Source organism: Vulpes lagopus, chromosome 7, assembly GCF_018345385.1.
Source record: "Vulpes lagopus strain Blue_001 chromosome 7, ASM1834538v1, whole genome shotgun sequence".
Taxonomy (NCBI): domain Eukaryota; kingdom Metazoa; phylum Chordata; class Mammalia; order Carnivora; family Canidae; genus Vulpes; species Vulpes lagopus.
In genome coordinates, this window is record NC_054830.1 from 2,018,189 (window position 1) to 2,023,614 (window position 5,426).

General features: G+C 57.3%; 1 pseudogene; it reads right to left on the reverse strand.

Moving 5' to 3' along the window:
* Window positions 1-3,899: 3,899 nt before the first annotated feature.
* On the reverse strand, window positions 3,900-4,016 carry LOC121496340 (annotated as a pseudogene).
* Window positions 4,017-5,426: the final 1,410 nt, after the last annotated feature.

Here is a 5,426-nt window from a genome sequence, read left to right on the forward strand (position 1 = left end):
CTGAAGGGCCTGTGCCGGCTTCACGGCCTGCTGCGCTGCTCTGCAAATTCCTAATAGTTTTCCAACAAGGGGTCCCACAATTTTTTTTTTAAGATTTTATTTTTTAGGGGATCCCTGGGTGGCGCAGCGGTTTAGCACCTGCCTTTGGCCCAGGGCGCGATCCTGGAGACCCGGGATCGAATCCCACGTCGGGCTCCCGGTGCATGGAGCCTGCTTCTCCCTCTGCCTGTGTCTCTGCCTCTCTCTCTCTCTGTGACTATCATAAATAAATAAAAGTTAAAAAAAAAAAAGTCTGATTCTGTTAAAAAAAAAAACGATTTTATTTTTTATTTATTCAGAGAGAGAGAGAGAGAGGCAGAGTCACAGGCAGAGGGAGAAGCAGGCTCCATGCAGGGAGCCCAACGTCGTTGGACTCCATCCCGGGACTCTAAGATCACACCCGGGGCTGCAGGCCGCGCTAAACTGCTGCGCCACAGGGGCTGCCCCGGGGTCCCACAATTTTGTCCTGCACTGGGCCATGTGAATTCTGTAACCGGGCCAGCGGCATGACAGATGGTGCAGGGCCTTGGGGGCGGTGGGAGGTTTTACTCGAAGGGAGGCTCGCGGAGGCAGGAGGCTGCGACCCCCCGAAGGCCCGGCCGACTGGGATTCTGTTAGGATCACTCTTGCTGCCATGTGGAGAACAGGCCCCAAAGAAGTTGGTGAACTAATGCCCGGTTAGCCCGGCAAGTGCTAAATACAGTCTCTTAATTACCACCGCCATCGCTGTCATTATCGACTAGGCCGCTTGCCTCCCCGGATATCTGTGACTTCTCTGGGCCTTGGGTTTTCCCCATCTGCAAAACGGAGACTTAGGACCCCAGACACCTTTCCTGGGCAGATGGAAGGCCAGACGAATATGAGATAAATAAGCAAAATTTAAGGCGTCCTCTGCCCTCCCCTCCTTCCCCCCCAAAAAAAAATTCCTTCAAGATAAATACTACTTTAATGTTCTTTAAAAATAAAAATCCAGGGATCCCTGGGTGGCGCAGCAGTTTAGCACCTGCCTTTGGCCCAGGGCGTGATCCTGGAGACCCGGGATCGAATCCCACGTCGGGCTCCCGGTGCATGGAGCCTGCTTCTCCCTCTGCCTATGTCTCTGCCTCTCTCTCTCTCTGTGACTATCATAAATAAATTTAAAAAAATAAAAAATAAAAAAAAATAAAAATCCATCCCAAAAGAATTCGTGATGAGCAGAATATTAGTGTGTTACATAAAGACACTATCTGATGGGGCCAGAGATGAGTAAGGATAATGTGGGTCCCCCTTGTCCCCGTGCTATAAGAGAAAAGGAACCCATTTTTGGAAGGTTCTTCAATGTTCCTATCTGGTTCCGGAACACACAGACCCCACAAATCATATCAGAGTCCCCGATGTAGATGGGCTATAGAATTTTGGGGCAAGGAAAAATGAAAACGCAGGATCTCTTGTTGAAAATTGGTAGGAGGGATCCCTGGGTGGCGCAGCGGTTTGGCGCCTGCCTTTGGCCCAGGGCGCGATCCTGGAGACCCGGGATCGAATCCCATGTCGGGCTCCCGGTGCATGGGGCCTGCTTCTCCCTCTGCCTGTGTCTCTGCCTCTCTCTCTCTCTCTCTTTCTGTGTGTGACTTTCATAAATAAATAAAAATTAAAAAAAAAAAAAAAAAAAGAAAATTGGTAGGAATTTAGGAATTTCAAGATGTTGACAACAGAGCATTAGACCGAGAGCAGGGCCCGTCCTTCTAGTGCCTGGTCCTTTGGGACAGCAGGAGCCACACGCCAGACCCTCTTTCTCCTGGGAAGCCACCCGCGTCTGAGCCTGAGCTAGGTAGGCAGTTCCCAGTATTCAGGCATTTGGGGCCACGCACTCTCATTTTTAGCAGACCCCAGGCTTGGCGGGCAGCTGGACTCAGGAGCCCCCGCCGTCCAGTGGGGTCAGGGTCGGGCCCTTCAGCAGGCACAGAGGCCCAGCATTGTGTCCCAGACCGTGAGTAAAATCAAGCAATCGAGCTGTGTGTGTTTTTACCACATGCCAGGCTCTGCTTTAAGGATTTTAGCCTTAGGTAATAGAGACATTTGAAGATGAGGACATCAAGGCACCATGAGGCGAAGTGACCTGGCCAAAATCACACAGCTTGAAGGTGGCAGGGCCCGGGTGCCAAGTCAGGTAGTTGGGCCGTGCCCCACGATGTGACACTGCCCCTCCAGGTGGGGCATGAAGGCAGGCACGGTGGGATAGACCGGAGGTGGCCGGGAGGCCTGAGGAAGCAGGCCCCGGAGTTCCAGACGGAGAGGTTGGCATTTTACGCAGAGGGCACCGGGGAGCCTTGGGAGGTTTCAGAGCAGCGTTTCTCCGTCAGCCTCTGCGCTCTTGACCGTTCTGGCCTGGCTCATGCCCTGCGAGGGCCCGCCCCGGGCACCGTGGGGAGCTCGAGCAGCCTCTCCAGCCCCCCGCCTGCTCGGTGCCAGGAGCGCCTCCCTGCCCAGGCTTGACAAGCAGCAGCTTGTGCAGGCTCCGCCAAGTGTCCCCGGGGTGGGGGTGGGGGGCGCAAATCGTCCCCAGCTGAGAAGCTCTAAGCACAGAGAGTCGGCCAGGTAGAAGCCTGGTTGTCGGAATGGAGGAAGGCCAGGTGGGAGGCCGGGAGGTGGGGTGGACAGGGTCGGCCTGGGCTGGGCCCCCGGCAGGAGCGGAGGGTGGGGGCCAGGCGGGGAGCAGGCCGCAGTCCCAGACCAACAGTCCCGACTCTGTAATTAATTGGGGTGGGTGGTGGGGCTTTCGAGGATCTCGCAGTGGGGAGGTGCCACTGCGCACCCCTCGGCTCCCACCGTCCCCGACTCTAGGCCACATCCTGGGGTCTCCGCTGCCCACTTGCCCGGGGATCTCAGGGCCGCACACGGGAGCAGCGGCGGGGGCAGGGACCTGGCTCGTGGACGTGGCCTCTGAGACCAGAGCACCTGGCAGGCTGCTGCTTACGGATGCGCGGGGGCCCCGTGGGCAGAGCCCGGCACGGCCTGGGCGTGATGCATGGGCTGCCGGCCTTAATCACAGGTTGGGGAGGAGACAGGTGACCACCCAGCCGAGCGGCGGGTCGGGGCACAGCGGTCCGGCTCCGGGTCTGAGCCTCTGGGGCGGTGCGAGAGTCCTACCCTGCCCCTCACACCCCCGGCCCGCCCCCAGAAGGGAGCCAAGGCTCGTGCCCTCCCGCGGGGAATACCTGCCGCACCTACTGTGTGTCAGGTGGGATTCTAGGAGGAGGTTTATGGCGCTGACGGCACCCTTGCTCCCTCTGCTACAGCCAGTGGGGCCTCCTTACTGTTCCTCCCACACCAGGCCCCGGTCCACGCCCCAGGGCCTTTGCATGGGCTACTTCTTCTGCTCCAATAGGCATCCGCGAATGCCATTTTGACTAATTCTTTCCTTTCTTTCCAGGCTTGGCTTAAAGGTCACCTTCTCAACGAGGCCTCATTGTGACTTCTCTATTTAATTCTGGCAGGGCTGGGACTAGGGTAAGTGCACTTTTGAGTGAGGCACTTTCTTCAGACATCAAGTTTTTTTTTTTTTTTTTTTTTTTAAGATTTTATTTATTCATGAGAGACACAGAGAGAGGCAGAGCCACAGGCGGAGGGAGAAGCAGGCTCCCTATGGGGAGCCCGATGCGGGACTTGATCCCAGGACCCCGGGGTCACACCCTGGGCCGAAGGCAGGCGCTCAACTGCTGAGCCACCCGGGCGCCTCAATAGCTATGACTTTATCATGAGATTCTCATAGATGGGAAACTAAATAAATAGAATAGTTGTTCTGTCCATTTCATTATACCATGCGTTTCAATTGCCTGTTTAGTGAAAAATGAAGAAATCTGTAATTTTTGGCTTACATTTTTAAAAACATGGAACATTTCATGAATTTCTGTGACTTCCTTGTGCAGAGACCATGTGAATCTCTTCTGTATCGTTCCAATTTCAGCATATGTGCTGTTGATGTTCTTTCAGTGAGACACAAAGTCCTCCTCGCGGACCCCAAGGCCCCACACGACCACCCAGTCCCCTCTCTGTACCCCCTCCTCTATCTGTCCCCCTTGCTCACCCTGCTCCAGCCACAAGGGGCCCCCTCGCTGTTCCTCCAACACACCAGGCCCAGTCCTGCCCCAGGGCCTTTGCATGGGCTGTGCCTGCAGCCTGGGAGGCGCTTCCTGTGGAAATCACCTGGCCCATCCCTCACTTCCTGCAGGTCTCGGCTCAGGTGACATCACTTCCTCCCATAGGCTACCTTGGGCCTCCCTAAACTAGCCCGATATCCATTTGTTCCCTTTCTCTACTTTAAAGGAACATCTCTGTCTTTATATTTTCCTGTGTGTGTTTATTGTCTCCACTAGAATAACGTCAGCTGCACGTCAGCTGCACGAGGCAGGGATTCCGGCTTTTTTATTCCCTGCACGGAGCTTGTCACACACAGTAGGTGCTCAGTCGACCTGGCTCGCTGTGAAGATCACCTTTCTCAGGACGAGGCCACCCAGCAAAGCAGGCCCAGGGCCTCCCAAAGCGAAGCACCCCAGCGGGGCCCTAATAAACAATAAGCACTCACTTCTCACAGTTCCCAGGCCGGAAGGTCCGAGATCCAGATGCCGGCGGTGGTGGCGGCGGATGAGGTCTGCTGCAGTCTGTCCCTGGCTGGGCCCGGACTCCGCCGCCTGGGGCCGCGTGCTCGCGGCCTCTCCTTCAGGGGCCAGGCCGCCGCTGCCACCAGTGCTATCGGGTCACAGGATCGGGGCCCCACCCGGTGACCTTCACTACCCCCTACAAGCCCCATCTCCAGATGCAATCCTCTGGGGGGCAGGACCTCTCCGTCGGAATCTGGGGGGCACAACGCACCCCCGGTATAGTTCTACAGGGCTCGTCCTGGAGAAGGACCAGCCGGTGCCATGCGTGGTGCCCGTCGTGTGTGCCCGCCGGAGCCCGCAAGGGGCGGACTAGGGCCTGGCACCCAGCTGGGCGCCGGAGGTGGAGGCGGGCACTTATCCGATCATTCCCTACCAAGGCAATTCTGCCTCCAGGGGACGTTGGGCAACGTGTGGGGACATCTGTGGCTGTCACAGGAGGACGGAGCTCCAGCGTGGGCGTGGGCGGGGCCAGAGAGGCCGCTCAGCCCCGGCGCCCCCCAGAGCGCCCCAGCCCCGTGTCAGCTGCGTGGCCTGGGGGCTCCTGGCTGCTCTAACGAGAGCCAAATGGCAAATTGAGAGGAGGGAGGGGAGCTTCTTTCCAGGCAGGTTTATAACAATGGAACTGACCTTGGCTGAGGGCCGGAGGCTGGTGGGGAGGGCTTCCCCCAGTGAAGGATGTGGGGGGTTACCTAGGTGACCAGTGGTCCGTGCCAAGGCCTGGAGGCAGAGGGTGGGGCTGGGAGGGGTAAG